Source organism: Arachis ipaensis, chromosome B10 (genome assembly GCF_059453495.1).
Source record: "Arachis ipaensis isolate K30076 ecotype BB chromosome B10, ASM5945349v1, whole genome shotgun sequence".
NCBI classification, from domain to species: Eukaryota; Viridiplantae; Streptophyta; class Magnoliopsida; order Fabales; family Fabaceae; genus Arachis; species Arachis ipaensis.
Genome location: NC_142435.1, coordinates 126,617,422 through 126,644,274, shown reverse-complemented (window position 1 = coordinate 126,644,274; position 26,853 = coordinate 126,617,422). Strand labels below are relative to the sequence as shown.

Here is a 26,853-nt window from a genome sequence, read left to right as displayed (position 1 = left end):
TTGTTCACTAGTCTCAGTAGCCTCATCTTCTGATTCTTCAGTAATCTCTTCACTGTGTGATTGAGTATCCAGAGTAAGGGTATAAATTGATCGTCCTGGAGCAGGTGACCCTTCTTTGATGCCCTTATCTCTCATAGGGACATTAGAAGATGTCTCTTCTCTAAAAAAGTTTCCTGGTTTCCAAGGAGGATGAAGTCTAGATTGGAGGGATGGCTGAGATTGTTGTGGCTTAGGCAGGGACGAATGACGCCGTCCTTGGGGAGAAATAGATCTTTTAGTGTTTGCTTGCCTGGCTAAATGGTAGGTGGATTTGAAGATGGAGTCATAATCTGGGGTTTCTGGTGGTGAATATGTGGAAGGAAATAAGACAGGTGAATATGAGGGATAGGGTTTGGCATACATGGATAATGGGTCTATGGATAGTGCTTGGGGTACAGTTGTTTTGCTTTTGTCCATCTCAATTTGTCGAAGTTGATCCTTGACTTGATCCAGTTCTCTGTTCTTTTTCTAGAATTCTGGGCCAAAGTAGTGATTGTCAATGTAGGCTTTGAGTTCTTGATCAAGTTGAAAAGCTTGTGCAGAGAGTCGATCTCTGAGTTCAGCCACTTGTTCTGCCACATAACTTAATTGGACTGAGAGACCCTCAGTCTTTTCTACAAGAGCATCAAGAGTGTGATCTATCCGGAGTAGTACTTTATTTTGGCTGACTGCATTATCTGTATGCCAATTAAGCACTTCCTCTTGAGGAGTTGTTGTTTGATGTCCATGTGGAGTGATTCCTTGAGGTATCACATAAGGTCTCCTAGTGATTTTCTTTTCATCAGTTTGGGTCACTAAAGGTGGGAATTCTTCCTCATAAGACCTGAGAGTGGTGATACACGGGATTGTATCGACTGGCTGATAAGGATAATCTGCGAAGCTTTTCCGAGACAGTTTCGTCCTCTTGAGCATTGGTTTCTTTCGGAGCATTGGAGCTGATTCAGCATCATCAGGAGGCTCAGGTCTTTTAAAAGAGCATGGGGCTTGTAAAAACTTCTTCTTCTTTTTCTTGTTCCTCCGTCTTCTAGCATAATCTTCATCATCAGTGTCACTCCATTGATCAGCACAGTCACAGTCAGAATCACACATAGAAGGATCAACATCCCAAATGAAGTGACCGTTTATGTGGGAGACGTAGACTGGTTTTCCGTTCTCATATAAGTGCACAGGTGGATCATTTTGATTGTGAGTTGTTTGCACCTGAACAGGAGAGATCATGTTGATCCTTCTGAAGGATGGTCTTCGCATTGAAATTTGTTTGGTGATTCCAGGTTTCTGGAAAACAGTTGTCACTGTTCCATCACTATTATGAGTAATAGTTGAAGGTGCTGTAGTATGAACATCGACCTGTTCCTTTGCGAAGGCTTTCTCATAATCAGTAATCCATTCCAATAGAATGATAGAAGAAAGTTCTTCAGTAGTGATCATCCTTGGAATGTTTACGATTGCAGGTCCTCCAGCACTATCTGTAAACATGAATAATGCTTCTCCAGTAGTGTTTGGGAGATTGAGATCAAGAGCATGATCTTGGATTCTGTAGAGAACTTGATGATGTAAGGTGGCTTGTTCAGCATTAGAGTCTTGAATTACTCCCACCAATTGTATTTGGATTTTTAGCCTTTGACTTATCGTAGGATCTGATAACCTCATGGTGAAATTAGGAGCTATAGTAAGAATGACACTTCCATTTGAGAGTGTTGTTACTAATGCTCCGATCAAGGCATGTTGATATTCTTTGAAAGTAGTATCTAAAAGAGCAACTTTGGCTGTTACCGGAAGAGATCTCCTTCCATGAAGGGTAAGAATGAGCCTGACTGCCCCTAGATGCATATGAGTGTAGCCTTGGTTTTGGTAGTTTTGGATGAGTTCTTGTGGGATTTCTAAGGTTATGTATTGTTCAGCAGTAGTGGCTTTTAAACCACACTGTTGGAGATGAGAGGACTGGATGACTTCTTTGGGAGGAGGAGAAGGGTTTATATGGATGAGATAGCGAATGGAAGTGAGGGTTGATTTCTTTTGTCTGTGGTAGAAAGAGTAAGGACTTATGAGAGGGTATTCAGTGGCCGGGGTTCGAGAGTCTTCTGGAACATGAGTGAATTCTACCAACTGATCAATCTTATTTCCAAGAGTTTTCTTTAAACTGGAGGGTAATCGGTCTATGCTTAGAGAGGTAGAGTGATGTATAGGTTGTGAAGAACTTGATGAGTCTGTGAGATTCATGATTATGTTTAGTGATTTTCTCTTACTTGCTTTTACTAGTAATACCTTCTTCTTCCTCTTATCAACCCAAGGCTCTGATACCACCGGGATGGATCTCCAGTACTTCAGGATGACAACGAGATAATGCATCGTTTGCTTATCCCAATCACTCTACCACAGGGGTGGATCACAGGGGTGGATCTCTAGTACTTCAGGATGACAACGAGACAATGCATCGTTTGCTTATCCCAATCACTCTTGGCAACCATTATAACGAGTGAGATTAAAGGGTCCGAGCAAAACTTAGCATTATAACATTGAGTCCCTTTTCCACTATGAGAAATTCCCGTGGATCTGATCCATGCCATTTTCTGATGAGCAGGATCCTCTTAAAGAGGCAAGCTCAGAGCATACTTTTATGGCACTGGATTGAGGAAGAAGGAAATAACATTAGCTAAGCTTTCAGAGAGAGAAAGAGAATTCAGAACATTTTGAGAGATAGAAAAAGTGGATATATTACAATGTTCCTTGAGATCTGATTACAACTGAGGTGAGCACCTCCTTATATAGAGGCCTCTAGATAGAAGTGAAATCTAAACAAACCTATCATACAATGCCAACTGGAGGATAAGGATAAGCCTTATCTTTTTTGGCGTTTTCTAAGCATGTGACTGAGGTCACTTTATTCTAGCACACTCATAATTATACATAGTGAGAACAACAGTGTTCTAATAAAGAGACGGTTTGAAATAGTCTTCTGGTAGGGTTCCATCACCGTCTGAGAAGGATGAGTCAGAAGCTAGATTGACAGCTCTGAAATCTGTATCCGGGTCTTGAAGGTAGAGAAACGGGTCTTCAGTGTTCTCTTCATTTGGATCTTGGGCATCTTGCAGATATGGGTCATATGGGTCTGAGTTTGGGCCTTCAGCATCATCGGGTATTCCTGCATCAATTCTAGCTGGGCTTGGTGGTAAAGCATACACTCTTCCACCTGGATCTTTAGAATTCAGATCTTCTTCAGAATTTCTGCTTGGAACCTGTGTGGACATACTGGGTTGGTCTTTTGGAGTATAAAAGGAGTATTGTCCAAATTGATTGATTATTCCTGAAGTTATAAATCTGGACTGAAACTCTTGGAGAGTTATTGGTGGAACATCTGATTGAAATGGGAGTCCTTCAACTACATCCTTTTCTCCATATAGTCTAGGCTACCAAAGTTGACAAAGGTACTTAGCCAAGGCATTGAGGACTGTCTTTTCATCTGTGGGCCATATGGTAGAATATCCAACAACATCAACCTTGTTCATGGTATGTGCATTTATGGTATGTGCTTTACATCCAGTAAAATAATCTCTCTGTAAGGTGACAAAACAACAGAATTTCTGTTTTGTCTTAGAGGGTTTATCCCATAATTGGTGCTGCTCAAGCATATTATATAACATTCCTCTCCATGCTCCAAGTGGTGCATACATAGAGAATAGTCGGACTAGATGAGAATGGGCTTGAGTACTATTACACAGGATATGATACACAGGAAAGAGTGGTATTATGATAGCACATGGATATAGAGAAGACAGAGCCCAGATATACCACATCATTTCTTCTGGTATAGGACCTTGGATTATTGGTATAGTGCAAAAAGGGGTATCCATGTCAAAGTACTTCGGATTTGGATGTATCTGGGTTATGGTAAGGAGTTAGTGTAGCCAGTAAAACAAGGTTTGTCTGGCTAGACAGCCTATTTGAAACTCTGTCTGGGGTCTTGCTTTGAAGGGAAAAGGACCAATTTTTCTTCTGTATGGGTTATTGTAAAGTGGACAATCAAGAAATGGAAGGGTGTATGAAGGGTTGTAGGTGCTCATGGTGCAAATATAATGGATTGGTTTGGGGAGTGATTCTATTGGTTTGGGGGGGTGGTTCTTTGGTTGGCCTGGATAGGAAATCTGCAAGTGTGTTTTGGTGTCCTTTGATGTGTCTTACCTCGAATTTATAGCGAGAGAACCAGTCCTTCCATCTTAGCAATTGAGAGTCTGGCAGGATTTTTTTCTTGATTTCCAGCATTGATGGGAAAGAGGTGTTATCCATTTCCACAGTGAAGTGATAAGCACTGAGATGAAAATTGAATTTTTCTATTCCCCTTTTGACAGCAAGAATCTCTTTGTAAGTGGCATGGTAATGTTTTTCAGATTCTTTGAACTGTCCACTAGCATGCGCACAATAGTGTCTTGTCCCATCAATTTCTTCAAGTAGCACAGCTCCCCAGAATTCATCGCTAGCATCTGTCTGCAATATTCTTTTCCTGTGCTAGGAATCTTTAAAGGTGGGGGGTCTTGTGCTATTCTCTTCAAGGTTTTGACAGCTGTGGTTTGCACAGGTCCCCATGGTGGGGGCTTCATTTTTAGGAGTTTTGACAGCTGGCTGGTGTGTCTGGTCACATCTGGGATAAAGTCTCTGATGTAGTTTATAATTTCCAGGAATTGTTGGACTTGTTTGACCGTCATGTTTTCATCAGGAAAATGGATTAACTCTTTGGCGAGATGTTCTCCTGGTTGAAAGAATCCATCTTCGAAGATCATCCCAAGGAATTCAATTTTTTTCTTAGCAATAGAGCTCTTTTTTGAAGATAGCATGATTCCTTGATCTTTGATGATTTGAGTGAATTGGGCCAGGAGTGCCTTATGGGCTTCCCTGTCTTTTGAGAACAGTAAGATGTCATCAATGTAGATGAGCGTGGAGTGTAATATAGGCTCAAAGATTTTGGTCATTGCTTTTTGGAAAAGAGATGGGGCTACTTTGAGTCCAAATGGTATTACCGTCCTTTGGTATTAGGCTTCAGGTATACAGAATGCTGTTTTGTATCTATCCTCAGGATGGAGCCCAATTTGCCAAAATCCAATTTTTAAGTCAAACTTGCTGAATATCTTTGCTTCACTTAACCTTTGTGTAATGACTGAGATTCTTGGTAGAGGAAACTTGTCATCTTATAGGAAGAGATTAAGTGGCTTATAATCAATGACAAGCCTCTTTTTTCCTCTATTTTGCTCGGCTCTTTTTTCGACATAGAATGCTTGACATGCCCAGTTAGAGTTGGTTGGTTCAATGAGTCCTTGAACAAGAAGGGCCGCACATTCAGCCCTTGCTAACTTAAGATCTTCAGGGTTCATTCCTGAATGCGTGGCTTTTGTAGGGTTGATGTCCTCATTCTTTTTGAAGGGGAGTCAAACATAAAATTCTGGATTTTTCCAAAAAGGAGCGGGATGATTGAATTGATCATGGCTGTCACAACAGGCACTAAGGAGTAGCTGTTGGATCTCCTTATATTCTTCTGGAGCTTCTTGGATTTCAAGGATACTTTGTATCCCTGTGAAAGGCAAAAACTGCCATTTGTAACTTAGACCAGTGGGTTTGATGTGTAGCCCATGAGTTCGGAAGAAGGCATCGAATCCGAACAAAACATCTTTGTCTGGGAGATAACTTCCCAGTACTCTGAGCCAAGTGGTCTGGCCTGCAAATATCTCCAATCCGATTGGTTTTTTGGAGATGAGATTAATGGTGAAGACCTCACTTTTAGCTGCTGCAAATTTCTTGTAAAAAGGTGCCCACATTTCTTTTGGTAAGACATGTGGTTTTATGACAGTGGCACAAGATCCGGTGTCCATTAGTGCAACAGCCTTTATTGGTTTATCATAGACAGACGTCTTGACTTTTAAGTCGAAATGGGGTCGAGGTGTACCATCAATCTGTTTGACTCCTAAAGATCCAAGATATCCAAGTTCTTCTTCTGGCATACTCGATCCTTTAGGAATTCTTGTGGTGATGGAAGCAATGGACGATATGGTAAAGATAGACCTTTTTGGGGGAAGGTCTTCTTCTGAGCTGTTCTCTTCTGAGTCAGAGTCTTGGAAAACATATTCAGTTTCATCATCTTTGCTTCTTTGTTCTTCAAGTACAGACTCTAGATCTTCCTCATCACCAATGGAAGCAGCATCCATTAAAGACTGGAGCATTTTTATCTCCTTTTTTGTCTTGTGAGGACATGACTTAGCAAAGTATCCTTGTTTTCCACAAATGAAGCATTTGTTCGATTTGGTATGGGATTTTCTCCTTTTGAAGTAACGATACTTTTGCTTACTTCTTCTTCTTCTGAATGCTTTCTGATGAAATGTTTTGGCTGGTGGTTGCCAATGCGACTTTTTCTTTGGCTTGCATTCACACATAGCTGACTCTTTGCACTTAATTTTTAGATGGGACTTGCTGCATGCTCCTTTGAGTTTGCCTGAGTTTTTGTTAAGTTGTTTGAATATTTGTTGTTGTTCGCACAACTTGTTCAAGGCGGCTAGGGCCAAATGGTATATTTCTCCAATGGTTGTGGTGGCCACTTCTTTGCGAAGAGTCATCATCATTCGCTGTATTTCTGGCTGAAGCTCATCTGGCAAGGATGCTATAAAGACTTATTTGAGTGGCGGATTATTATTTCCTCCAAGAGGATAATATTTAGCAGCCATCTTCTTATAGTGTTTCTCTAAGTCCTTTCTGTTGAGTGAACAACATTTCATCTCAAAGTATTCTTGAGAATTTCTTTTTTGGATAATTACAATGTCTCCTAGAAATTCTTGATGTATTATCCCCAGAAACTGTGAAGAGGTACCATTGATGAGCTGGAGTCTTTCATACTCAGAAAGGTTAGTTGCCCATTCTCGGAGATTGCCAGTCATCCGATTTATGAAATCTGCAAGAACTTGTCTGCTTGTGAGATTTGAGTTGGCCATGTTGGTCTGAATCCAAGTACTAAATTCATTTAACCTTTCCCTGTATCTTGCTGGTGGGATATCATCAAAAGTGAACCATTTGTTGGGAGTTTTAACTTCAACTGAGCTTATATGGTCGTGATTAGCTGAAGTTTCTGGTTCATCCTTTTCAGAAGTTATCTCTTCCTCTTCTTCTTCTACAGGGTTGACCATGGCTATTGCTGAAAGATCTGCTTCATAACTTCCTTCGTACTCCTCATCTTCTTGTTCACTGGTCTCAGTAGTCTCATCTTCTGATTCTTCAGTAATCTCTTCACTGTGTGATTGAGTATCCAGAGTAAGGGTATAAATTGATCGTCTTGGAGCAGGTGACCCTTCTTTGATGCCCTTATCTCTCATAGGGACATTAGAAGATGTCTCTTCTCTAAAAAAGTTTCCTGGTTTCCAAGGAGGATGAGGTCTAGATTGGAGGGATGGCTGAGATTGTTGTGGCTTAGGCAGGGACGAATGACGCCGTCCTTGGGGAGAAATAGATCTTTTAGTGTTTGCTTGCCTGGCTAAATGGTAGGTGGATTTGAAGATGGAGTCATAATCTGGGGTTTCTGGTGGTGAATATGTGGAAGGAAATAAGACAGGTGAATATGAGGGATAGGGTTTGGCATACATGGATAATGGGTCTATGGACAGTGCTTGGGGTACAGTTGTTTTGCTTTTGTCCATCTCAATTTGTCGAAGTTGAGCCTTGACTTGATCCAGTTCTCTGTTCTTTTTCTGGAATTCTGGGCCAAAGTAGTGATTGTCAATGTAGGCTTTGAGTTCTTGATCAAGTTGAAAAGCTTGTGCAGAGAGTCAATCTCTGAGTTCAGCCACAGAACTTAATTGTACTGAGAGACCCTCAGTCTTTTCTACAAGAGCATCAAGAGTGTGATCTATCCGGAGTAGTACTTTATTTTGGCTGACTGCATTATCTGTATGCCAATTAAGCACTTCCTCTTGAGGAGTTGTTGCTTGATGTCCATGTGGAGTGATTCCTTGAGGTATCTCATAAGGTCTCCTAGTGATTTTCTTTTCATCAGTTTGGGTCACTAAAGGTGGGAATTCTTCCTCATAAGACCTGAGAGTGGTGATACACGGAATTGTATCGACTGGCTGATAAGGATAATCTGCGAAGCTTTTCCGAGACAGTTTTGTCCTCTTGAGCATTGGTTTCTTTCGGAGCATTGGAGCTGATTCAGCATCATCAGGAGGCTCAGGTCTTTTAAAAGAGCATGGGGCTTGTAACAACTTCTTCTTCTTTTTCTTGTTCCTCCATCTTCTAGCATAATCTTCATCATCAGTGTCACTCCATTGATCAGCACAGTCACAGTCAGAATCACACATAGAGGGATCAACATCCCAAATGAAGTGACCATTTATGTGGGAGACGTAGACTGGTTTTCCGTTCTCATATAAGTGCACAGGTGGATCATTTTGATTGTGAGTTGTTTGCACCTGAACAGGAGAGATCATGTTGATCCTTCTGAAGGATGGTCTTCGCATTGAAATTTGTTTGGTGATTCCAGGTTTCTGGAAAACAGTTGTCACCGTTCCATCACTATTATGAGTAATAGTTGGAGGTGCTGTAGTCTGAACATCGACCTGTTCCTTTGGGAAGGCTTTCTCATAATCAGTAATCCATTCCAATGGAATGATAGAAGAAAGTTCTTCAGTAGTGATCATCCTCGGAATGTTTACGATTGCAGGTCCTCCAGCACTATCTGTAAACATGAATAATGCTTCTCCAGTAGTGTTTGGGAGATTGAGATCAAGAGCATGATCTTAGATTCTGTAGAGAACTTGATGATGTAAGGTGGCTTGTTCAGCATTAGAGTCTTGATCTCAATCTCTACGGAATCCAAGATCATACTCTTGATCTCAATCTCCCAAACACTACTGGAGAAGCATTATTCATGTTTACAGATAGTGCTGGAGGACCTGCAATCGTAAACATTCCAAGGATGATCACTACTGAAGAACTTTCTTCTATCATTCCATTGGAATGGATTACTGATTATGAGAAAGCCTTCCCAAAGGAACAGGTCGATGTTCATACTACAGCACCTCCAACTATTACTCATAATAGTGATGGAACGGTGACAACTGTTTTCCAGAAACCTGGAATCACCAAACAAATTTCAATGCGAAGACCATCCTTCAGAAGGATCAACATGATCTCTCCTGTTCAGGTGCACACAACTCACAATCAAAATGATCCACCTATGCACTTATATGAGAACGGAAAACCAGTCTACGTCTCCCACATAAACGGTCACTTCATTTGGGATGTTGATCCCTCTATGTGTGATTCTGACTGTGACTGTGCTGATCAATGGAGTGACACTGATGATGAAGATTATGCTAGAAGACGGAGGAACAAGAAAAAGAAGAAGAAGTTTTTACAAGCCCCATGCTCTTTTAAAAGACCTGAGCCTCCTGATGATGCTGAATCAGCTCCAATGCTCCGAAAGAAACCAATGCTCAAGAGGACGAAACTGTCTCGGAAAAGCTTCGCAGATTATCCTTATCAGCCAGTCGATACAATCCCGTGTATCACCACTCTCAGGTCTTATGAGGAAGAATTCCCACCTTTAGTGACCCAAACTGATGAAAAGAAAATCACTAGGAGACCTTATGTGATACCTCAAGGAATCACTCCACATGGACATCAAGCAACAACTCCTCAAGAGGAAGTGCTTAATTGGCATACAGATAATGCAGTCAGCCAAAATAAAGTACTACTCCGGATAGATCACACTCTTGATGCTCTTGTAGAAAAGACTGAGGGTCTCTCAGTACAATTAAGTTCTGTGGCATTACAAGTGGCTGAACTCAGAGATCGACTCTCTGCACAAGCTTTTCAACTTGATCAAGAACTCAAAGCCTACATTGACAATCACTACGTTGGCCCAGAATTCGAGAAAAAGAACAGAGAACTGGATCAAGTCAAGGCTCAACTTCGACAAATTGAGATGGACAAAAGCAAAACAACTGTACCCCAAGCACTGTCCATAGACCCATTATCCATGTATGCCAAACCCTATCCCTCATATTCAACTGTCTTATTTCCTTCCACATATTCACCACCAGAAACCCCAGATTATGACTCCATCTTCAAATCCACCTACCATTTAGCCAGGCAAGCACACACTAAAAGATCTATTTCTCCCCAAGGACGGCGTCATTCGTCCCTGCCTAAGCCACAACAATCTCAGCCATCCCTCCAATCTAGACCTCATCCTCCTTGGAAACCAGGAAACTTTTTAGAGAAGAGACATCTTCTAATGTCCCTATGAGAGATAAGGGCATCAAAGAAGGGTCACCTGCTCCAGGACGATCAATTTATACCCTTACTCTGGATACTCAATCACACAGTGAAGAGATTACTGAAGAATCAGAAGATGAGACTACTGAGACCAGTGAACAAGAAGATGAGGAGTCCGAAGAAAGTTATGAAGCAGATCTTTCAGCAATAGCCATGGTCAACCCTGTAGAAGAAGAAGAGGAAGAGATAACTTCTGAAAAGGATGAACCAGAAACTTCAGCTAATCACGACCATATAAGCTCGGTTGAAGTTAAAACTCCCAACAAATGGTTCACTTTTGATGATATCCCACCAGCAAGATACAGAGAAAGGTTAAATGAATTTATTGCTTGGATTCAGACCAACATGGCCAACCCAAATCTCACAAGCAGACAAGTCCTTGCAGATTTCATAAATCGGATGACTGGCAATCTCCGAGAATGGGCAACTAACCTTTCTGAGTATGAAAGACTCCAGCTCATCAATGGTACCTCTTCACAGTTTCTGGGGATAATACATCAAGAATTTCTAGGAGACATTGCAATTATCCAAAAAAGAAATTCTCAAGAATACTTTGAGACGAAATGCTGTTCACTCAACAGAAAGGACTTAGAGAAACACTACAAGAAGATGGCTGCTAAATATTATCCTCTTGGAGGAAATAATAATCCCCCACTCAAACAAGTCTTTATAGCATCCTTGCCAGATGAGCTTCAGCCAGAAATACAGTGAATGATGATGACTCTTCGCAAAGAAGTGGCCACCACAACCATTGGAGAAATATACCAGTTGGCCCTAGCCGCCTTGGACAAGTTGTGCGAACAACAACAAATATTCAAACAACTTAACAAAAACTCAGGCAAACTCAAAGGAGCATGCAGCAAGTCCCATCTGAAAATTAAGTGCAAAGAGTCAGGTATGTGTGAATGCAAGCAAAAGAAAAAGTCGCATTGGCAACCACCAGCCAAAACATTTCATCAGAAAGCATTCAGAAGAAGAAGAAGTAAGCAAAAGTATCGTTACTTCAAAAGGAGAAAATCCCATACCAAATCGAACAAATGCTTCATTTGTGGAAAACAAGGACACTTTGCTAAGTCATGTCCTCACAAGACAAAAAAGGAGATAAAAATGCTCCAGTCTTTAATGGATGCTGCTTCCATTGGTGATGAGGAAGATCTAGAGTCTGTACTTGAAGAACAAAGAAGCAAAGATGATGAAACTGAATATGTTTTCCAAGACTCTGACTCAGAAGAGAACAGCTCAGAAGAAGACCTTCCCCCAAAAAGGTCTATCTTTACCATATCGTCCATTGCTTCCATCACCACAAGAATTCCTAAAGGATCGAGTATGCCAGAAGAAGAACTTGGATATCTTGGATCTTTAGGAGTCAAACAGATTGATGGTACACTTCGACCCCATTTCGACTTAAAAGTCAAGACGTCTGTCTATGATAAACCAATAAAGGCTGTTAAACTAATGGACACCGGATCTTGTGCCACTGTCATAAAACCACATGTCTTACCAAAAGAAATGTGGGCACCTTTTTCCAAGAAATTTGCAGCAGCTAAAAGTGAGGTCTTCACCATTAATCTCATCTCCAAAAAACCAATCGGATTGGAGATATTTGCAGGCCAGACCACTTGGCTCAGAGTACTGGAAAGTTATCTCCCAGACAAAGATGTTTTGTTCGGATTCGATGCCTTCTTCTGAACTCATGGGCTACACATCAAACCCACTAGTCTAAGTTACAAATGGCAGTTTTTGCCTTTCACAGGGATACAAAGTATCCTTGAAATCCAAGAAGCTCCAGAAGAATATAAGGAGATCCAACAGCTACTCCTTAGTGCTTGTTGTGACATTCATGATCAATTCAATCATCCCGCTCCTTTTTGGAAAAATCCAGAATTTTATGTTTGACTCCCCTTCAAAAAGAATGAGGACATCAACCCTACAAAAGCCACGCATTCAGGAATGAACCCTGAAGATCTTAAGTTAGCAAGGGCTGAATGTGCGGCCCTTCTTGTTCAAGGACTCATTGAACCAACCAACTCTAACTGGGCATGTCAAGCATTCTATGTTGAAAAAAGAGCCGAGCAAAATAGAGGAAAAAAGAGGCTTGTCATTGATTATAAGCCACTTAATGTCTTCCTATAAGATGACAAGTTTCCTCTACCAAGAATCTCAGTCATTACACAAAGGTTAAGTGAAGCAAAGATATTCAGCAAGTTTGACTTAAAAATTGGATTTTGGCAAATTGGGCTCCATCCTGAGGATAGATACAAAACAGCATTCTGTATACCTGAAGCCCAATACCAATGGACGGTAATGCCATTTGGACTCAAAGTAGCCCCATCTCTTTTCCAAAAAGCAATGACCAAAATCTTTGAGCCCATATTACACTCCACGCTCATCTACATTGATGACATCTTACTGTTCTCAAAAGACAGTGAAGTCCATAAGGCACTCCTGGCCCAATTCACTCAAATAATCAAAGATCAAGGAATCATGCTATCTTCAAAAAAGAGCTCTATTGCTAAGAAAAAAATTGAATTCCTTGGGATGATCTTCGAAGACGGATTCTTTCAACCAGGAGAACATATCGCCAAAGAGTTAATCCATTTTTCTGATGAAAACATGACGGTCAAACAAGTCCAACAATTCCTGGGAATTGTAAACTACATCAGAGACTTTATCCCAGATGTGACCAGACACACCAGCCAGCTGTCAAAACTCCTAAAAAAGAAGCCCCCCACCATGGGGACCTGTGCAAATCACAACTGTCAAAACCTTGAAGAGAATAGCACAAGACCCCCCACCTTTAAAGATTCCCAGCACAGGAAAAAGAATATTGCAGACAGATGCTAGTGATGAATTCTGGGGAGCTGTGCTACTTGAAGAAATTGATGGGACAAGACACTATTGTGCGCATGCTAGTGGACAGTTCAAAGAATCTGAAAAACATTATCATGCCACTTACAAAGAGATTCTTGCTGTCAAAAGGGGAATAGAAAAATTTAATTTTCATCTCAGTGCTTATCACTTCACTATGGAAATGGATAACACCTCTTTCCCATCAATGCTGGAAATCAAGAAAAAAATCCTGTCAGACTCTCAATTGCTAAGATGGAAGGACTAGTTCTCTCGCTATAAATTCGAGGTAAGACACATCAAAGGACACCAAAACACACTTGCAGATTTCCTATCCAGGCCAACCAAAGAACCACCCCCCAAACCAATAGAATCACTCCCCAAACTAATCCATTACATTTGCACCATGAGCACCTACAACCCTTCATACACCCTTCCATTTCCTGATTGTTCACTTTACAATAACCCATACAGAAGAAAAATTGGTCCTTTTCCCTTCAAAGCAAGACCCCAGACAGAGTTTCAAATAGGCTGTCTAGCCAGACAAACCTTGTTTTACTGGCTACACCAACTCCTTACCATAACCCAGATACATCTAAATCCGAAGTACTTTGACATGGATACCCCTTTTTGCACTATACCAATAATCCAAGGTCCTATACCAGAAGAAATGATGTGGTATATCTGGGCTCTGTCTTCTCTATATCCATGTGCTATCATAATACCACTATTTCCTGTGTATCACATCCTGTGTAATAGTACTCAAGCCCATTCTCATCTAGTCCGACTATTCTCTATGTATGCACCACTTGGAGCATGGAGAGGAATGTTATATAATATGCTTGAGCAGCACCAATTATGGGATAAACAATTTCAATTAATAAATATTTTTTTATATTTTTAAAAATTAAGAATTAAATAATAACTAATTAATCCAAATTTAAAAAATTAGGATTCTTATAACCTCGTCTCCCACTCCAATACGACATCTTCCCCCTTTTCCATTGAGCGTCCACGAGAAGCTCCACCCTTACCTCCGCGATCGCAACCCACCCCTTCCCTTAGACCGTCGAATCGCTGCGTGCATTACTGCCCACATCACCGAGTTCGCATCTCCGCCTGAAAAGTAGCCCGCAATGCCGCTCGTATCCCCAGGCCAATCCCGCGTCGCCGCGACCTCCTCCCCAACGATCTTCTGCGTAGTGCCAGTGCCCTCCGCAACCAATTCCCGTCGCTGTAACGCGCACTCTGCATGCGCTGTTTCCTCATCCGTAGGACCACTGCAATGGAGAATTCTCTTGCCGTGAGCCCTTTCGGAAGGAATGGTCTTTTTTTTCTTTTCAATTTTCTCCCTCTACTTACTTTCACTACTTGTAAAAGGAAAGCAAGAAACTTTGCATCACCTAGGCTTCAAAGCTTCTATTTTGAATTTTGAATTTTCATTACATTTTTGTTGGGTCTGTTCTTTCGAGTTGTTTTTATAGTAGTTGTTGTTGGGCTTGCTTTGGCTGATGGCTGTGCCCATTTGCAATGGATTTAAGGTTTGGAGAAGGGGGAGAAAAGGGTAAAGGAACATGGAACTGTGTTTTCGCTCGTTACCGACGATATTGATCAAGAGTTACTTCAGCAGGATGCTGACTTTGATAGATTGATCTGAGTAGAGGTTAATTTAGGTATTTTCATGTTTGCTTAGTTAGGGTATTTTGCTGCTAAATGACAATATGCTATTTTCATTATTATGCAACTTCCTATGATTATTCATGATGGATGTTTTTAGCTCTGTGATATGAAAATACATGTTTAATCATTTGTGTTGTCTTTGGTGATTGGAAGGACAATGTATTTTCGGATAATTAGTTATGATTAGTAAGAATCATTGATGTTGTAAAGCTGATTTAGCTTGGAAATGTGAGATGCCAGATTTCTTACTTTGGTGCTGGAGAGTCAGATCTGTAATAATGAGATCAAGCTTTTTTATCCTTCCTTTTCTTCATCATTGTTCATTTAATAAACTGCACTTGTTAGTAACTTGCTTCAGAGTGCAAATCACTTATTACCTTGTTGGATTTCATGCATTATAACATGTTCTGATAGACGCTTATATAAACAAGAAAAGCTGTGTGCTAGTGTTTAATCTGAGTAACATAACAATAATTCGTTATTTTAATTCTGATAGGGTGAACAAATGCGCAATCCATTATACAGAAAGTTTTTATTGTTATTGTAATCCATTTAATCTTTCTTTATTATGCTATAATTTTCATTGTTTTTTCTGGTTTGATCCTATGTTTCTATTATTTTTTTATTTAATCTTTATTGATGATGCTATAGTTATCATATGACACAGGTGCAAATATCTTATCTGCATTTGGTATTTTCATCAGCTACTAGATGTCATTTTTCTGCTTGTGAAGCAACTCTCTAAGCAAATAGATGTAAGACCTGTGCTCCTTTCGATTGTTCCAGTTTATGTTTGTTTCTGTTATAAACTATGATGATGAGGACGACAGACGGTGGATTTGTGTCAAAGTTCATGATTTTTTTTGTTGTTGGTAATAATTTGTAATTTAGATTGTTTGTTGATTTTGGGGGTTTTGTTTTTTGTTTGTTGCTAATAAAGATTATTCTTGTTTTGCTGATTTTGGGAGTGATATTTCTTAGCTTCTTTTGCCCAGGCACAAATTCAATCATAGATTTAATATCATTAATCTTTTAATTTTTCATTTCACTACGATGCTGTGACTTATAGAATTGTGGTGTTTGTGTTCATTTTTGTGAGTACATACATATGACATATGCTTGATTAATCCTAATCGATGTAGCTTTCTAACCGATGCAGCTTCACCCCCTCTAACAAAATATAAAGTTCTTGTAAACCTTTTGGTCATGATGAATCCTTGATTCCACAGTGATGCAAATTGGTATGGATGAGCTTAATGAATATTATAATTCCTTTCATTGCATCTGGTGCACAAAATTGACTCTGCAATATTCGCACAGATAGACCGGTAAGTGCACCGGGTCGTCCAAGTAATACCTCAGGTGAGTGAGGGTCGATCCCACAGAGATTGTTGGTTTGAACAAGCAATGGCTATCTTGTAGATCTTAGTCAGGCGATTCGAAAAGATGATAGTTGTCACGAAAAATGCATAAAACAAAATAAATAAATAAAACGTTACTAGATAGGTGTGAAATCAGTGATGAGAGAACGGTTGAGGCTTCAGAGATGATTCTTCCTTCTGGATCAATTTTTTTCACCATCTACTCCAACTTCTGATTGATTCATTTCATGGCAGGCTGTAAATGATTAACGCCGGGTCAGCGGTCATTAATCTCATCTGCTTCAGATCAAACGCCAGGTCAGTGGTCATCCAATCTGAACGGGAGTGAAGCTCCTGCAGTCCATTCCCTTGGTGATCATACTCAAAGCGCCACAGACAATGTCGAATCTTCCAGATCAGAGAATGCTGCGTCTTGATTCTAGCCTATACCACAGAGGCCCTAATCGCCCCGTACCTCGGCTGCACTTATGTCTCCAAGTACCCAACGAAGTCGTGGATTAGCCGTCTAAGAGATGTATAATCAAACTTGTGGTTTAGTACTATCCCGTCAAGGACTCGCAAGAACCCATGTGAATAGGGATGACGGTCAAGTTACACTCCCAATTCATTAGGATGAAGAACGAAGATACATCTTAGAATGGAATCAAATATAGATTGAAATAGAATAGTAATATTATTAATTCATAAGAATCAGTAGAGCTCCTAATCTTAACCTAGGAGGTTAGTGACTCATACTTTACAGAAAATAGTTATGTATTCCAAAATATGGCATAAAGTTCTCTGAACAAGGGTGATCCTTGTTCTATATATACTAATCTGATAACTAAGAATTACGAAAATAAGATAAACTAGTCTTGTAGTGTGAAAATCCACTTTCTGGGCCCATTTGGTGAGTGTTTGGACTGAGCTTGAGTGAAGCCACGAGTTGGTACTCCCTCTGGGGCGTTGGATGCCAGCTTGGGACTTTAGAATGGGCGTTGGACGCTAGGAATGGGGTTGGTGGCTGGCGTTGAATGCTAGTTTTAGGCTTTCATTTCCAAAGTAAAGTATAGACTATTATATATTTCTAGAAAGTCCTGGATGTTAGCTTTCCATAGCCGTTGAGATCATGCCATTTGAACTTCTGTAGCTCTAGAAATGCTCCTTCGAGTGCATGGAAGTCAGAATCTGACAGCATCTGTAGTCATTTCTCTGTCTCTGAATCAGACTTTGCCAAAATTTCACAATTTCAGCCAGAAAATACCTGAAATTATCATAAAATACAACAACTCAAAGTAGAATCCAAAAACATGAATTTTTCAGTAAAACCTATGAAAATATAAAAAAACTTAAACAAAACATAATAAAAACTATATGAAAATGATGCCAAAAAGCGTATAAAATATCTGCTCGTCAGAACACCAAACATAAACTATTACTTGTCCCCAAGCAACCAAAAACAAAATAGGATTAAAAAGAAGAGAAGGATACAATAAATCTCAGAGTTTTCAATGAAGCTCAGTTTCAATTAGATGAGCGGGACTAGTGGCTATTCATTTCTGAATAGTTTTGGCATCTCACTTTCCTTTGAAGCTCAAAATAATTGGCATCTTTAGGAACTTAGATTCCAGATGATATTATTGACTCTCCTAGTTCAGTTCTTTTGATTCTTGAACACAACTTCTTTTGAGTCTTGGCCATGACCCTAAGCGCTTTGTTTTCCAGTATTACCACCGGATACATAAACGCCACAGACACTTAACTGGGTGAACCTTTTCGGATTGTGATTCAGCTTTGCTAGAATCCCCAGCCAGTGGTGTCCAGAGTTCTTAAGCACACTCTTTTGCTTTGGATCACGACTTTAACTGCTCAGTCTCAAGCTTTTCACTTGACACCTTCACACCACAAGCATATAGTTAGGGAAGCAACTCATTTGAATTGTTTAGGTAAGATTTTGTTTCTTTTAGGCCCTCCTAACCATTGATGCTTGAAGCCTTGGATGCTTTGCTCTTACCTTTTGGTTTAAAGAGCTATTGGCTTTTTCTTTTTCTACTTGCTTCTCTTTTTTTTTTTTCGCATATACATATATTTTTTTTCTTTTATTGCTTTTTGCTGTTTTTTCTTGTTTCAAGGATCAATTTTTAGATTTTTCAGATTACCAACAATACTTCTCTTTATCATCATTCTTTCAAGAGCCAACATTCTTAACTCCAACATCAAACATGCACTGTTCATTCATGCATTAAGAAAGTAAAAGCAATGCCACCACATCAACATAATTGAACTATCCTTTATGATATAACTTGAAATTTATGCATCTTACTTCTCTTTTTCAAATAAAATTTTTTCTTTTAAGCAAGGTGAGAGATATATGGAATATTTCATAGCTTTAAGGCATAAAATAAAGATGATCATATACTAGAAACAGACAATAAGATAAAATACATGGAAAACAGATAAATGACATAGGTAAAGGGAATTATGGAACGTGACCACCTTAGTGATGGCGGCTACTGCTCCCTCTTTGGAATCCAATTGAGCACTTGATGTCTTCTATGTCACGCCCCTGTCTCTGTTGTTCTTCCCTCATGGCTCTTTGATCTTCTCTTATTTCATAGAGGATGGTGGAATGCTCTTGATGTCCCATTCTCAGCTGATCCATGTTGGAGCTTAATTCTCCTAGAGAAGTGTGCAATTAGTTCCAATAACCTTGGGGAGGAAAATGCATCCCTTGAGGCATCTCAAGGATTTTTTGTTGAGGCTATTCCACATGCTCTTGTTGAGGTGCATGCGTAGGCTTTCTAGTTTGCTCCATCCTTCTTTTAATGATCGGCTTGTCTTCCTCAATGAGGATGTCTCCTTCTATGACAATTCCAGCTGAATTGCATAAGTGACGTATAAGCTGGGGAAAAGCCAACCTTGCTAAGGTGGAAGGCTTTTTAGCTTTCTTGTACAATTCTTGAGGTATTACCTCATATACCTCCACCTCATTCCCAATCATGATACAATAAATCACGATGACTCTGTCAATGGTCACTTATGATCGATTGCTAGTAGGGATGATGGAGCATTGGATGAATTCCAACTATCCTGTAGCTATGGGCATGAGGTCAAGCCTTCTCAATTGGATAGGCTTGCCTTGAGCATCCCTTTTTCACTGAACTCCTTCCACACAAATGTCTGAAAAGATTTGGTCCAGCCTCTGATCAAAATTGACTCTTCTAGTGTAAGGATGTGGGCCTCCTTACATTATTGGCAAATGGAGCGCCAACCTTACACTTTCTGGGCTGAAATCCAAGGGTCGCCCTCGGACCATGGTGCTCCAATTTTTGGGATGTGGGTTCATACTAGTGTCATGGTTTTTAGTGACTCATGCATTAGCATAGAACTCTTGTACCATCAAGATTCCAACTTCTGGAATAGGATTGGTTAGGACTTCCCAACCTCTCCTCCAGATTTCTCGTCGGATCTCTAGGTACTCATTCTTTTTTATCCTAAAAGGGACTTCAAGAATCACCATTTTCTTTGCTATTATTTCATAGAAGTGGTCTTGATGAGCTTTGGTGATGAATCTCTCCATCTCCCAAGGTTCGGAGGTGGAAGCAACAACTTTCCCTTTCCTCTTTCTAGAGGATTCTCCGACTTTGGATGTCATAAGTGTGAAAGGAAAGCAAAAAGCAAGGCTTTTCTAACATCGAACTTAAAAGCTTTGCTCGTCCTCGAGCAAAATATGAACACAAGGGAAGAAAAGAGTAGAAGAAGAAGAGAATAGGGGAGATGGAGGGATATAGTGTTTCGGCCAAGTGGGGGCTTTAGTGTATGAATTGTGTGTTGAAATGGTAGGAAGAAGGGGTATTTATAAGGGTAGGATGGGATAGGGTACGAATGTGAGGGGGGGGGGAATTGGGTGTGAATTTTTGAATTTGAAGTGAGTGGAGGTTGGTAGAAGTTATGATGGTTTTGGGAAGAGATATGGATGTGATTGGTTGAGGGTTTATGGGGAAGAGTGAAAGTGAGAGAGAGAAGAAGGTGGGGTAGGTGGAAATTCTGTGGGACCAACTAGTCATGGGAGGCTAGAGAATTTGAATTTCCTGCCCCTTGTGGGCGTTGAACGCCCAGCTCCTTCTCCTGTCTGGCGTTCAACGCCAGCTTTATGCTCCTCATAGGGTGTTGAACGCCCATAGGAGACCTCCTTCCTGGCGTTCAACGCCAGGTCTCTGCCTCCTGGCTGGAGTTCATCGCCAGCATTGCTGCTCTTCTTGGGCATTGAATGCCCATTAGGGATACTTTGTGTGGCGTTGAATGCCCACTCTAGCCTCCTTGTCTGTTGTTCAACGCCAGCAAGGTACCTACTCTAGGGTGTTCTGTTATCAGTTCTGACTGTCTTTGTTTCTGTTCTAACTACTGCACATGATCACAAACTTAAAGAAACAAATATGAAATACTGATATAACTTAAATAAACTTAAAGGAAAACAAGAAAACTTTAATTATTGATGAGTTGCCTCCCAACAAGCGCTTATTTAACGTCACTAGCTTGACGGTTAGCTGCTTACGAAGATGGATAGGGGCTCAGAATTTCGTCCCTTACAGTGAACTTCTTGCCTGTGCTCTCATGGATGAGCTCCACATGCTCTAGAGACAGGATCTTGTTCACTGTGTGTGGATCGACTGGGTTGTCAGTGAAGACAACTCTTATGCCAGGTGAGAGGCCTTCAGTGGGGATCTTTTTGTCCCTCCAGCCTTTAGGTAATTTCTTCTTAGTACCTTTATTCTCAGTGCTTGATGATGGCTGCCCAACACCAAACTTAGAATTAGTGTCTGGGAGTTCTGTATAGCCTTGCACTGAAAGAGAGGGTTAGAATACTAGGTGTTGCACAACCATCTCTCTTTTGTCAAAGGGAGAGTTAGGGTTAGGCATCTTGAACAAGATGTGGTCCTCCCATAACTGTAGAATCAGCTCTCCCTTTGCTACATCAATGATGGCATTGGCAGTAGCTAGAAAAGGTCTACCAAGGATGATGTATTCATCCTTGTCTTTCCCAGTATCTAAGATTATGAAATTTGCACGGATGTAAAGGTTCTCAACCTTTACTAAGACATCCTCTACCAGACCATATGCCTTTTTCATTGACTTGTCTGCCATCTGTAGTGAGATTCTTGCAGCTTGCACCTCAAATATTCCCAGCCTCTCCATTACAGAGAGTGACATGAGGTTTATGCTTGATCCTAGGTCACATAGAACCTTCTCAAAGGTAATGGTGTCCATGGTGCAAGGAATTAGGAAGTGTCCAAGATCCGACAGCTTCTGGGGTAGTTTCTGTTGAACCAAGGCATTGAGTTCCTTGGTGAGCACTGGGGGTTTCTTCCTCTAATGTCTCTGTTCTAAATAACTTGGCATTTAGCTTCATGAGGACTCCTAGGTACCGAGCAACTTGCTCTTTCCTAGTTTCTTCTTCCTCATCAGAGGAGGAGTGATCCTCATAATCCATAATTTACAACAAGGCATTCAATGAAACTTCTATTGTCTCCTCATGAGCCTTAGTTACCTTCAGTTCTTCAATAGTGAAGTCTTGCGTGGGTGTTGAGCACCCAGCTGCCCTATTACTAGCGTTCAATGCTAGCTTTTGTGCCACTTTGGGCATTGAACTCCCAGTAAGGCCTTCCTTACTGGCGTTCAACGCCAGTGATGGTGCTTCTTTGGGCATTGAATGCCCGGTAAGGACTTCCTTACTAGCGTTCAATGCCAGAGCTTCCCCTTCAGATTCGGCCTTAGCTTCCACAGTGATGGCCTTGCACTCTTCTCTTGGGTTTACTTCAGTGTTACTTGGGAGAGTGTTAGGAGGGGTCTCAGGGATTCTCTTGCTCAGCTGACTAACTTGTACCTCTAGATTTCTGATGGAGGACCTAGTTTCTATTAGGAAACTGTGAGTGATCTTAGAGAGTTTAGAGACTATGGTTACTAAGTTAGAAAGGCTCTGCATAGAAATCTCTATGTTTTAATGAGAAGAAGGGAATGGTTTATTATTAAACCTATTCTGGTTTCTTCCACCTTGATTATTATTGAAGCCTTGCTGAGACTTCTGTTGATCTCTCCATGAAAGGTTAGGATGATTCCTCCATGAAGGGTTGTAGGTGTTTCCATAGGGGTTCTCCCATGTAATTCACCTCTTCATCATGGGTTGATCTAGATCATAGGCAACTCCATCATAGGAGGTGTCTTGAGTGCTGCTAGTTGCAGCTTGCATTTCAGTCAAATGCTGAGAGATCATATTGACCTGTTGGGTCAAGATCTTATTCTGAGCCAATATGGCATTCAGAGTGTCAACCTCTAGGACTCATTTCTTCTGAGCTACCCCATTGTTCATAGGGTTTTTCTCAGAAGTGTACATGAATTGGTTGTTTGCAACCATTTCAATGAGTTCCTGTGCCTCTTCGGGCATTTTCTTCAAGTGGAGTGATCCACCAACAGAATGGTCCAATGACATCTTGGACATCTCAGATAGACCATCATAGAAAATACCTAAGATAGTCCATTCTGAGAGCATGTCAGGAGAACATCTCCTGATCAGTTGCTTGTATCCTTCCCAAGCTTCATAGAGGGATTCACCATCTTTTTGTTTGAAGATTTGAACTTCCACCCTGAGCTTGCTCATTTTTTGAGGTGGAAAGAACTTGGCCAAGAAAGTATTGACCAACTTTTTCCAAGAGTCTAGGCTTTTCTTAGGTTGAGAATCTAACCATATCCTAGCTCTGTCTCTAACAGCAAAAGGGAAAAGCATAAGCCTGTAGACCTCAGGATCCACTCCATTGGTCTTAACAGTATCACAGATTTGTAAGAATTCAGATAGAAATTGATGTGGATCTTTCAGTGAAAGTCCATGGAATTTACAATTTTGTTGCATTAGAGAGACTAACTGAGGCTTAAGCTCAAAGTTATTTGCTCTAATGGCAGTTATGGAGATACTTCTTCTATAGAAGTCAGAAGTTAGTGCAGTAAAGTCACCAAGAACCTTCCTTGCATCTCCTCTATTATTCTGATCGGCTGCCATGTTTGTATTTTCAGTTTTTTGTTCAAAAAGTTCTGTGAGGTCTCTTCCGGAGTGTTGTGCTTTAACTTGTTGTAAACGCTTCCTTAGAGTCCTCTCAGGTTCAGGATCAGGACCAAAGAGAGGTTCTTTATCTCTATTCCTGCTCATAAAAAAAAAAGAAAACAAGAAAGAAAAGAGAATGGAGGTTTCTATGTCAAAGAATAGAGAACTTCCTGTGAGATGTGAAGAAGAAAGAAGAATGAGGGTAGAGGAATGAGAGGAAGAATTCAAATATTAGGGGTAGAAGAATTTGACTATTAAGAAGTAAAAAGGGAAACTAGAACTAAAATATTTTTATTTTTATTTTATTTATTTATTGAATTCGAAAAACAAAAAAGAAATTAAAAGCTAATTAACTAAAAAGAATTGAAAATTGAAAGATGATTTTCGAAAAAGAAGAGACAGAAAGAGGTGAGAAATTTTCGAAAATAGAAGAGAGAGAAATTAGTTAGGAAGTTTTGAAAAAGAGAGAAGAGAAAACAAGTAACTAATTAAGAAAGATTTGAAAATACGATAAGATAGGAGATTTGAAAAAGATTTGATTTTAAAAATTTTGAAATTGAAACAAGATAAGATAAGTTGAAAAGATAAGATATGGTGAAGATTTGAAAAAGATTTGAAAAGATAGTAAGATTTAAAAAGATTTGAAATTTGATTTTTGAAAGAGATTTAATTTTGAAATTTGAAATTTGAATTTTTAAATTTTAAATTTTGAAATTGAGTTTTAAAATTTGAATTTGAAATAAGATAAGATAGGATTTTTTGAAATTTAAAGAGAGATAAAAAGATAAGATAGAGATTTGGAAAAGTTTTGAATTTTAAAATTTAAAAGAAAGATAAGACAGTAAAGAATCAAATTAAAAGAAAAAAAATTAAAAAGATAATATTTGAAATTTGACTTTACTGACAAGAAAACACCAAACTTTAAAATTTTTAAAATTAAGATAAGAAAAGGAACAAGATTTTCAAAATTTTTGAATAAAGATAGAAAAGATATATATATATATATATATATATATATATATATATATATATATATTCGAATTAATGAAGAAAGAGAAAAACAACTAAAAGACACAAAATTTAAAATTTTTAGATTAAAGACACTAACTTTTTCAAAATTTTAAAGACAAACAACTAAAATACACCAAACATAAAAATTTTAAGATCAAAACCAGAAAAGGAACAAGAACAACTTGAATACCAAGAAGAACACTCAAGAACAATTTGAAAGTTTAAAGAAAATAAAGAACACACAAAGGATACCAAACTTAAAAATTGACACTAGATTTACACAAAAGTAACAAATTTTGAAAATTTTTTGAAAAAGAAAACAAGAAGTTTGAAACTTTTAGCAAGAACAAGAACAAAAGACGCAAACAAAAGGCAAAGATTAATAAAGAAAAGAAAAAGTTTTGAAACTTTTTTGAAAAGAAAACAAAAGACACAAAACAAAATAATAAAAAGTACCTAATCTAAGCAACAAGATAATCCGGTAGTTTGTCAAAATCAAACCATCCCCGGCAACGGCGCCAAAAACTTGGTGCACGAAATTGACTCCGCAATATTCGCACAGATAGACCGACAAGTGCACCGGGTCGTCCAAGTAATACCTCAGGTGAGTGAGGGTCGATCTCACGGAGATTTTTGGTTTGAACAAGCAATGGCTATCTTGTAGATCTTAGTCAGGTGATTCGAAAAGATGATAGTTGTCACAAAAAAATGCATAAAACAGAATAAATAAATAAAACATTACTAGATAGGTGTGAAATCAGTGATGAGAGAATGGTTGAGGCTTCGGAGATGCTTCTTCCTTCTAGATCAACTTTTCTCACCATCTACTCCAACTTCTGATTGATTCATTCCATGGCAGGCTGTAAATGATTAACGCCAGGTCAGCGGTCATTAATCTCCTCTGCTTCAGATCAAACGCTGGGTCAGCGGTCATCCAATATGAACGGGGTAAAGCTCCTACAGTCCATTCCCTTGGTGATCATACTCAAAGCGCCACAGACAAGGTCGAATCTTCCAGATCAGAGAATGATGTATCTTGGTTCTAGCGTATACCATAGAGGCCCTAATCGCCCCGTACCTTGGCTGCACTGATGTCTCCAAGTACCCAACGAAGTCGTGGATTAGCCGTCTAAGAGATGTATAATCAAGCTTGTGGTTTAGTACTATCTCGTCAAGGACTCGCAAGAACCCATGTGAATAGGGATGACGGTCAAGTTACATTCCCAATTCATTAGGATGAAGAACGAAGATACATCTTAGAATGGAATCAAGCATAGATTGAAATAGAATACTGATATTATTAATCCATAAGAATCAGCAGAGCTCCTAACCTTAACCTAGGAGGTTAGTGACTCATACTTTACAGAAAATAGTAATGTATTCAAAAAAATGGCATATGGTCCTCTTAACAAGGGTGATCCTTGTTCTATATATACTAATCTGATAGCTAAGAATTACAGAAATAAGATAAACTAGTCTTGTAGTGCGAAAATCCACTTTTCGGACCCACTTGGTGAGTGTTTGGGCTGAGCTTGACTGAAGCCACGAGTTGGTACTCGATCTGGGCATTGGACACCAGCTTGGGACTCCAGAATGGGCGTTGTACGCCAGATGCTCCCTTTTGGGCGTTGGACGCCAGCTGCTCCCTTTTGGGCGTTGGATGCCAGGAATGGGGTTGGTGGCTGGCGGTGAACGCCAGTTTTGGGGCTTCATTTTTAAAGAAAAGTATAGACTATTATATATTTCTGGAAAGTCCTGGATGTTAGCTTTCCATACCCATTGAGAGCGCGCCATTCGGACTTCTGTAGCTCCAGAAATATTCCTTTGAGTGCATGAAGGTCAGAATCTGACAGCATCTGCAGTCCTTTCTCTATCTGTGAATCAAACTTTGCCAAAACTCCTCAATTTCAGCCCAAAAATACCTGAAATTATCATAAAATATAACAACTCAAAGTAGAATCCAAAAATATGAATTTTTCACTAAAACCTATGAAAATATAATAAAACTTAAACAAAACATAATAAAAACTATATGAAAATGATGCCAAAAAGCGTATAAAATATCCGCTCATCAGTATCTCAGCATGATGATAAATTTATAGTTATATGATTACTATAACCAAATATATGTAACAAAAATTAAACTTATACTCATGTTAATATGTCTATAAAGAAATTGAATAGCTTGAAAAAATCATGTGCACATTCATATAAACTTAGAAAATTTATTGATGAATATCTAATTAAACCACCTAAACTCCCAAAGGTAATCATCAAGGTTTGACCGAAATAAACATATGCATAAAAATAAAAGTTAAATTTTTTGTTTAAGCTTAGCATCAATAAGTGTTATTGTTCATACCCTGGGTCGCGTTACCCGACCCGAGCTAATTGAAGACAAGTTGACCGATCTCTTCAGGTCAAGATTACCCAACCTCCTCTCAAGGAGTTCGGCCAGAACGCTACAAGGAGTCCAAGCAGGCCCAAATAAAGGAACATAGCCCAATCTAAAGG

General features: G+C 39.6%; 1 non-coding gene across 1 annotated transcript; it reads left to right on the top strand.

Annotated features, from left to right (window-relative positions):
• The first annotated feature begins 22,780 nt into the window (after positions 1-22,780).
• Positions 22,781-22,884, top strand: LOC148581638 (small nucleolar RNA R71). Its single transcript, XR_015896272.1, has one exon. It is a non-coding gene; the product is annotated as a small nucleolar RNA R71 (small nucleolar RNA).
• Positions 22,885-26,853: the final 3,969 nt, after the last annotated feature.